The sequence below is a fragment of the Cupressus sempervirens genome, chromosome 10, assembly GCF_028749045.1.
Source record: "Cupressus sempervirens isolate cs-2001-9-10 chromosome 10, ASM2874904v1, whole genome shotgun sequence".
Lineage (NCBI taxonomy): Eukaryota > Viridiplantae > Streptophyta > Pinopsida > Cupressales > Cupressaceae > Cupressus > Cupressus sempervirens.
Genome location: NC_143127.1, coordinates 125,284,137 through 125,294,730, shown reverse-complemented (window position 1 = coordinate 125,294,730; position 10,594 = coordinate 125,284,137).

The following is a 10,594-nucleotide window of genomic DNA, read 5'->3' as shown; positions in this document are numbered from 1 at the left end:
CATTTCTACAACCCTTCACGGTTGGGAACATATATCCTATTTTGGTATTTAAGCACACCATCTTCATCAAAAGAATAATCATCAAATTGTGAGTCAGAGGCATCAGTGTCCAGGACTGGCTTTACCCATTTATAATGGGTATCTCTAGGAAGGTACTAAAGGATATATTCTCTCATATGAGTTTGAGATGTAGAGATAGTAGTAATATGTCTCTTGCAACTAAGTGCATCTGCTACCCTATTCTCTTTGCCTTTAATATACTATATGCCAAAATCATATTCACTAAGGAATTTGAGCCACCATTTATGTCTGGCACTCAGATTAGGTTGAGTGAAAATGTACCTCAATCCCATATGATCAGTCTTGAGCTCAAATGGCTTCCCCAATAAGTAATGCTGCCACATTTGTAAAGCATGTACTATCATAGCCAACTCTAAATCATGAGGAGCATAATTTACTTCATGCAATTTGAGTTTCCTAGACTTGTAGGAAACAACCTTACCGTCCTACATCAATACACCCCCACGCCCATCTCTGAAAGCATCTATGGTGACAAAAAAATGTCTATTTGGGTCTGGTATAATCAAGATAGGAGCAGTAGTAAGCCTTTGCTTGAGTAATTGAAAGGCTTTCTCACACACTTTTATCCACTCAAATCCTCTACCCTTATGTTGAAGAGATGTAATTAGTGCTGCTATGTTGGAAAATCCCTCAATAAATTTCCTGTAATACCCAACAAGACCCATAAAAATCCTAACTTCACTTACATTCTATAGAGTTGGCCATTCAAGGATGGATTTTATTTTTGTGGGGTCCATTGCTATGCCTTTTGCTAATAAAATGTGTCCCAAGTAGTGGATCTCCGTCTAATAAAGGGAGCACTTGGAGATTTTTCCATATAGTTTCCTATCTCTCAGACACTACAACACTGTATGCAAATACTCTTCATGTTCTTCTAAATTCTTGGAGTATATTAATATATCATCTATAAATATCTCCAAAAATTTATCATGACAATCTCTAAAACATTGTTCATTAGAATCATGAAAGTGGCAGGTGCATTTGTCTATCCAAAAGGTGAGACTACAAACTCATAATGCCCATATCTTGTTCTGAATGTCATCTTAGGTATGTCTTCATCCTGAATCTAAAGTTGATGATATCTAGATTGCAAATCGATTTTAGAGAATATGGTTGCTCCCTTCATTTGATCAAAAAGTTCATCAATCCTTGGGAGAGGGTATCGATTCTTTATGGTCACCTTATTTAGCATGCAGTAGTCAATGCACAATCTTAAGATACCATCCTTCTTCTTGACGAAGATTATAAGAGCTCCCCATGGTGATACACTAGGTAGAATGAAACCTTTATCCAAGAGTTCTTGTAGCTGAGTATTCAACTCATACATTTTTGTCGAAGTCATATGATAGGGAAACTTTGATTGAGGTTCTACTCCTAGTACAAGATCTATGGAGAAATCAAACTCCCTCTTAGCGGGTAGTTTGGGCAAATCATCTGGAAACACATCTCTAAATTCCTACAAAATAAGATGATCCTCCAATTGAGGTGGAGTCTCTTCCAAACTCTTAACATGGAACATATAACTAACATCTTTTCCTCTTGGCTTTCTTCAACTGCATTGTTGAAATTTGCCTCAATTCCAAGGGTTTTTTGACACCATTTAGTATCACTGAATACCCTATGTCATCAAGACATTCAATCACCTTATCCCAACATTTTACTAAAGCTTTATGCTCACTTAACCAATTGATTCCTCGGATGACATCATATAAGCCCAAAGGCGCTACATACAAGTTGACCTCTATTCAAAAGCTAGGGAGTTCCAACTCACTGTAAAATAAGCATTGCTCTACCCTGTGTTTAGCCCTGTTACCATACTCTACAGTCCAAGTTTTAGCCATAAAACTATCCCTAACAGTTATCTTAGCTACTATCTTAGGATCTACAAACAATTTAGTAACACTAGTATCTATAAGGATAGAAACAGGATAAGCAAAAAGTGTACTAGTCATTTGTATAGGAGTGGCCTAATAATCTGCCTATCTATGATCAACTACAACATGAATGTGGTGTTGCAAAGGAAAGTCCCTCTTATCGGATTGTTGTGGGCACCTAGCAACAAAATGGTTTTTGCCACAAACAAAATATCCAGTCTTAGGGCCTCTCCTATCATCATTCCTATTATAATCACCTCTATTGTTTCCATTCCTTCCATTTCCATTTCTATGATTTTGAGTCTTGTTGTTGTTCCAGTTTTCCTTGTTCTTATTCATGTTAGAATTCTCTTGTCCCTTATCCTTCATGTTTTTGATTTATTGCTTCTTTCCATTTCCTTTTGGTCTATCATCCTGATAACCCTTGTCATCCTGATATAACCTATTATCCTAGAACTTCCTTTTATAGTTTTGGTTGGAGGATTTATATGAAGATGCATCCTTCAATCTATGTTCTTTCTTAAGGGCCTTGCATAGTGCAAAGTCCATGGTCTCAGGCTCCTACATCTCGACCTCACTATAGATCTCTGGTTGCAAACCCATTACAAATTTCCAAGTTCTAAATAGCTCATCATGTTGATACTGAGGAACATACTTCACTAAATGAAAAAATTGTTCATGATACCGAGTAACGTTCATGTTCCCCTAAACTAGTTTGTAGACATTTGTTGCTTTCTTGTCATAGAATAGTTGGGGTAACCATCATTTATGGAAAAGCTAGAAGAATTCTTCCCAGGTTACCTCCCCATGCTGGAGCTTCTTTTCGACCATAAATTTTTCCCACCAAGTAGCTGTCTCACCCATTAGTTGATAGGTGGCCCATACTACTCTAGATTTCCCCATATAGTTTCAAACTAGGAAGTACTTCTCCATGTCAGTAATCCATGCCTCATCATCTTCCCCAAAAGCTCTTCCATGAAACATAGGCGGAGTCACCTTCTTGAGATCTTTTCTCAAGTCAGCAGCTATCTGTATACTATCAAAATTAATGAGAGCAATCTGATGGTCATCTTCCGCCTCCTACTCCATCTTATATCTCCTAAGAACCTCATCCAACTACTCTCCTCACATTTTTTCCTTAATTTCTCTTCCTATTTACGTAGGGCTTTAGAGAGTTGATCTTCATTGTGCTTCCTTGTCTCTTCTTTAGTGTGTCTACCCCGAGCCTCATGCTCTAGGTTATCCATCCTTTGGCCTTGTTGTTGTAACAAAGCTCCCTATTGGGTCAACAATGACAATATATGATCTAACTTCTCATTAGGTTCCTTAGCTTGTGCACCATTGCTGGACCCACTTTTTCATTTAGCTCTTGTGGCCATGGTAATAAATTAATCACCTGAAAAGCACTGGCGCAAGTTAGTAAAATAGCCCAAGGGCCTTAAAGGTTTAAACCATGCTCTGATACCATATGTAAGAACCATGTCCTACTTAAAAATACCACATCATCAAATCGTGAAAAGAGCGGAAAAAGAACCAATCATAACAATGTGGAAAAGTCAAACTATTTACCCATTAACAAATAGTTTATTAACATAACATAAAAATTAAGGTGTTGATTAGCAATATCACATCTTTAGCATATTCAAGAATGTTCAGTGTTACATCATGATGGTATTGGTTTTTCACATTAACACATCTCATGTTATGTCAGAGAACTAATTACCATAGTTGTTGATCCAACATACATCAATTACAGTGCAATATTTTACATCAGTTTGCAAAATTACATTGCTCTCATATACAATTACATAGTTTAGTTCATCTCAAGGATGAAAGATACAATAAAAAAAAATTATCCTTTCCTATTGTGTCCTTCAGTGTAACCTGTCTCCAAAGCCATAGGACGTTGTCCATCTGCTATCTGAGACGAGAGTGTGGCCCAAGTATTTTTACCTCACCAACCACAGAGTGATTACTCCCTCAGGATTCTTCTTGACATGAAGAATACCACAACCTTGGCACGAGAAGCCTAGCTTCCTAGAACAAGATGGATCAGATGGATCTAGTGTGGCTGTGAAACATACTACATGCAACCATGTACATAGTAGCCTAATCATGGAATGTAGCATGGAATAAAAATACACATCTACACATATGTAGTAAAACCAAATAAGCATGGTCACATACACATGCATTATCTAGACCACATAATTAAATGTGGAAAACAAATGGCTTGGCCAAGCACATACAAAGCCAGATTTAACGGTAGAAGAAACAAGAACAACATGTATCTATTCTATAGAACTAGCAGATAGAAGAAACTAAACATGAAGTATCCATTCTATCTTTCCCATTATTGCTACATTGCACCCAGCCATGAAGGAAATAGACCTTACAAGCTGATTTACAACAACATGATCAAACTATATCTAAATTGAATAAAATACATAACGCATATGTTCAATTCTCTCCTTATGTACAGTCTATCACACTAATGCTGGAATGAATACTATTGCATATGAAAGCACTCGACAGAAATGTCCATTCTTTCTTTATGGTTCAACCAAACACTTAAATGTTGATTTAATACTTTGTAACTGATTAAAACACATATAGTTTTTCCTATGTTTCAGTCAAACACATCAATGCTGAATTGAGTACTATAAAACTTTAGACAACCAACATCAATGCATTTAATGCTCGGTATGGAAAAATAAATAAATGAAAAGATCCATAATTTGCTTAACCTTAAAATACACTAAAATTCACTAATGAAATTAACACACTAGCAACAATTCATTTTTGAAACTGAAGTTATTCAGAACAACAACAATTTGACAAGGTATTTATCCCACTGCTAGTTACTGTATGTTTCAAACCTTAACAATACTCTATATTCACCTGTCATATTTCATCAAGGAAAACTATGAATATTGTCTATAATATCCTGAAAGAACTAAGTTTCTTTGTATTAAAAGAAGATTTTGGTTATATAAGGAAACATTTGTCTGGAATAGTTTCAGGAGAGCAGCAATCATACAACTTAAACATTTAGATAATAACTTCAACTAGCATAATTGAACAACCTGAAGGAGTAGCTCAACATTTGGTTCAAACATTTGGATAAACACCTATCAATGCAAATGGATGTCCTAAACTCAAGGTGTTTAGGCAGTAGATATGTGCATAAATTATGGTTATAAGGGTTACAAAAAAATAAAAATGATGGAAAAACTTTCCCAATCCAACATTAAAACCTACTCAAACAGTTTAAAATTGCTCTCAAATTTTCAAGAAGTTTTAAAAAAAAAGGGATACATTTTTTGTTTTCGGGGTTCAAATTCAAGTTCATAGATGTAATGTACCATAGTAAATAATTAGGGTGAAGAATCATGATTTAAAAACCCATTAAAATCTATAATCTTTATTCGCTACATTTTCTACTCTTAATAAGGGAATCCATTAAACAAAACACATGGAACATACAAGTGCAATTAATCAATGGCAGAAAAACATAGTAAAAAGGAACCTGTGGATTCTTCTAATCTATGGAACAATAACAATAATGTTTATGATTTTTTTCTATTTCAATCCCCATTTCTCTCAATAGTATATCTACAACATTGAGTATCATTAAATCGCACCCCTTTTTATTCCCTATAAGAAATGGAATTTCCGAACAGTCTTTGAAAATAGGGGCATAAGAATGATCACTCCATTTAACCTAAGTTCACTTTTCACCAAACAAGGAAGACACGATTTCCATGCATGATAGAGGGGTCTGTCATTATTAGTAGTTAATTAAGGAACCTGGTGTATCCAAAGTCCTCTTACTTGCTCGCCCAACTCCTTCTAGCTGCCACTGCAGTTGGTTTTTGCCCTAGCCCCTTGCCTTCTTAACAACCTCCCAACAAAATAACTGATCTAATTTTCTCCCCCACAATGGCTTCCTCTTTTTTAATAAATATGTTTTATTTTTATTTTATTGTTTGGAAGTTAAAAAAAAAGAATAAAATATTTTTAAACAAGTTTTATTTTATGAACACACACACACACACACATATATCAAAATAGAACTTTTATCTATATATCAAAATCAAACATCAAAGCTATTTGTTAGTGTTTCAATGTAGTAAAAAAAATCTTTCTATTCATCTTTCACAACAATTAAATTGTAACTTCTATATTTTACTTAAACTTTCAAGATTATCATAGTACATGTAACGAAATTTTATTAAAAACAACATAAAATTGTACATGATGTGTGTGGGTGGTAGCACGTCATCCGATGCATCCCCTTCAGAGAGGCTAGTCCTCTCTACCTCAACCACACTCTCGTCGTGACAATCCTTGCATCCACTTAGACACTTGCAACCAACAATGAGTTAGTATCCATCATAATCAATCTATCACATCATCATTAAGAAATAAATACATTAGCATAATCACATTGTTATCAAATCACAACATTTAAGAACACATCTTATGGCATCATCATCATAAAATAATGGATCATGTATTTCCATATTAAAATAATTCATTTAATTTTGGTATAATCTAATATGTTAACTTTCATATACCTTAAATTAAGATAAAACCATCTTTGACCATGTCAACATTTAACTATTCGCCACATAAGCAAGAAAAATAAAATGATCCAAGGACAAGACGTGACAACTATATTGGAACCAATTCGTTTGAAACTCTACATATAAAGCCTACATGTATTCGTATACACTGTTGACCTATATATGTATCCTTATTTGTCTACTAGCATATTCATCTAATTACTGGCTTATATGGATAAGGTGATTCTTGGTTCGATTATGTATAATTCTTAGGTCATTGAGATTGCATGCCTTCTAAAATGAGTATCTATTTCTTGCGGGAGAAGCTTTTCCAGCTGGATTTCTGTTTGTGGATATCCCAATGGACATGTGATATGTTTGCAGCCTTTTGTCTCACCAACTAAAAGTCAAAATCAAAATTACTCCCTACATTTATGCCATCAGTGTGTTTGTTCTATGCCCAACTGGGATTTTCTAATAAGCATGGGTTGCTTTTTGATTCTTCAAATAAATGTTGTCACAAACTTTAACATGATAAAGTATAGTCTAAACAACATTATAAATAAAGTGTGGCATAATCAACTCAACTTCACCAGACTATACTGAAGAAGCTATTATGTCTCATCTACATATTAATGCTCTCTTTTGTCACTATGTCAACTAAGGGCCTATTTGGTTGCTAGAATATGAATAGACATTCTGGAATATGTTTTCTATTCTCTGTTTGTTACACCGAATTAGAATAGAGAACAGGGTTTCGTATTCTAATTTTATCGCTAAAATGGGCATAAGTCTATGCCAAAAAAAACCTGTTATTAGAATAGGCCATTCCTATTCTCAATCCTATTATCCCAAATTTCATTTTTTTGAGTTCATGAGTTTGCACATAAGGGAAAATTTTTTTTGGCATCCAAATCATTTTAATCTGCATTGGCTAACATTTTGGTGACCAAATCATTTGCAGGGTTTTTTTGGTAGGGTTTCTTCTCCATTCCGCAATGACTGCACTCTCTAATTGGGTTTCATCTACAACGGTATGTAAAATCTTGAAGGGTTTGATGTTTTTTAAAAATTTTGTTTGGGATACTCATCTATATAACCATGATGTATGTAGGTTCAAATTACTTCTAGATCCCTAGTTTTCTTTTATTTGATATTAGAAATATTATGGCATTTATTTCCAAGGTAAAGTACAATTGAAGTAAACCCATGAGTGCTTTAAATAGTCACAAACCTCTATGGAGGTCTTGTTAACAACTACTACTTGATATCATTCAAAATGTTGCTTCAAAATATTGTGTGTAACATTATCGTTCAACTCAGACCACATATAATCTACACTGAGTGCTTCAGGTTGCCTGTGTGAAATGTTCTCTGCCATGGGGATATAATAAATAAATCTACAATGTTTTATGTGAATCTAGACTTCAGAGAAGAAGGCATTGATTAGGGTTTACACATTATGGTTTTATAGGCTTGAGGTGGCCTTCTTCAATCATCAAAATTTCCACACTTGTGAATAGTAATGCAATGTCATGCAACACTGCATGTGATAAAGTTTTTGGCCATCTTGTAGTTGTTCCATTCAATATGAAAATGTAGGCATACCAAGACAAAATATTCTCATTCATCATCATTTTCATTCTATAATCATTTATGCATTGTGGGCATATGGGCGTTTAGCTTCACTAGGAAATATTTATCTAGCGACACACACATCTACTGGAAAAACTAGTTTGAATGCACAATAAGTAGATATTCTTTTGTAATGTGCACAATAAAAGAAATTCATGCATTTTAGACTTTTTTTCATGGATCTGGCATTGCATAAGCCATCTTTAACAACTGGATCAAAGCCTTATGTTATATTAGCTTTGGCATTTTGTGCGAGCTTTAACATTTCAATTTTGAATCAAATTAATGTATTTTGACTGATAGAGTTTTTGTTGTCCTAATACAATAGGACCTCCTTTATGACTCAGAGATTGTTAAAAATTAGATGTGCCTCTATGTGTCATGTGATAACACTAATCTTGAGTCTGACAGCTATGAAAGTATGAGTAAGTGATTGCATTGTATCATTGTCTCATTACTTTGATGGCTTTGATTGTTGCACTTGTATGGCATTTGTTAAAGCCTACTCTCTTGTTCTGCATTATCAATGCCTTCTTCTTCGAAGTCTAGACAATATTTTTAGGATGGGAAACATTTGAAACCATTTTGAACTGGCTAGTTTTACATCTTGTAATTCATTGTGACCATTGAGAATTCCATATTGCAGACATCTTCAAGGTCCTAGTCTAGTTATATTAGCATCAATGTGCAATTTGATATAGAACTTGGTCATAAGTGGTCACTTCAAGTATTCATCCATTCCAAAAGACTTGACGAAACACTATTGTCTGGTACACTTCAAGGTGGATGACATGGCTCTAATTCCCTTTGCTTTTGGTAGAGTTACAGATGTGTAACATGGACAAAATAAAATTGTTTCTAGTGTTAAACTTTGAGGAAGCAAAAGCTTCCAAATAGATTAGATAATAGTGACATATATGTAACAATTGGAGTTAGCTGTCACAGATTAGACAATTTATACTTTCATCTCCATTGTGGTTTGATATCATAAAATTAATTAATATGTTTTCTTCATTATACTTAATTTTATGAAATTAATCAAATATTTTTTATACATTGTATTTAATATTGAACAGACTATTGAGGTGTACAATTGGCTATACGGGTGTATCCTTACATTGTATGTGGATGGAATGGTGAGGAATGTTCTCATTTATTTGAAGTAAACCTTCCACATTGTGTATGGTGCTTGTTTGATCCTAAGCGTGCATAATGTGTTCTTGTGTAATATTTTCACTATTTTGTCTTGCTAGGAAATTGCTTATAAGCTTTTATCACTATCTTCAGTTTTCCTCTTAATGAGAGAGTAGTTTTCCTCTTAATGAGAGTTTTGTGAAGCCTTAATAGTTTTGTTGTTATTCATGTACTTACAGGGCTTCTATAGTTTCTTTTCTTTAAGTAGTGCAATGATAATCAATAATCTTTTTGAGTAATTTACTAGTGCTTATTATGATAAAACATTTATAACTTCTTACCTTGCCTTCTCGAAGTATATTACTGGATCAACTTCTTGAATCATCAAAGAATTAATGGTTTCTTCACTATATTCCCATGTGTCATCAATTAGAACATCAGAAAATGATATTCAACTTACTTTTTAATTAGCTAGAGGTTGGATTCCATCTTTTGTTGTAGGAAAGTTCGTAAATAGGACTTTGCCTACTACAAAGGGATGAGAAATCCTGGAAAAAATATTTTGGTTCAAAAATATAACTTCCATGAATTGTAACAACACAAATTTAAAATAAACTGCATTTTTGTACAATGTATGTGAATGGTCATATTTTCTTAGTGATGGTGTATGTTTGAGAAATGGGAAACAGAGACTGGGATAGGGTTACCACTTGCCAAAAATGGCACAAGGGTTTTAGAAGATGGAAAAATATATAATGAATGAATTATATAAATTTTACAATTTATATTTTAATGTTGCATCCCTAGCATGTAGTTTATTAGCACAAGCTAATATCATGGAGTATACATCTTCCCTTCCTAAATAAATTGATAAAACTCTTGCACCCATAGTTATGACAAGCCTTAGTAATAGTTGATAAAACTCTTGCGCCCATAGTTATGTCAAGCCTTAGTAATCTTTTTTTGGGTACTAGATATGCTTCTAATTTTATAAGATAATATAATGTTACAAAAAAGCTGGTTATTTTCTGTGTTATTGTATTGAAAAGAGTGGTGATGACTCAAACCCGCACTCATCTAGTTCCTATTGAGAGCATTGCATATGTTAGGTTATTGGCATGCATGTTATATGAAGCTAACAATCAACATTTTGGTTTTCTCTATGTTGAATATTGCAACTCCATGGTTCCAAAAAAAATCAGGGATAGTTATTACATGGTTGTAGGACATGGCCCCTGCCAGCACCATCGGTAAGTATTTTTTGTTCAATCATTGCATAGCTAGTTACTATTACATCAAATG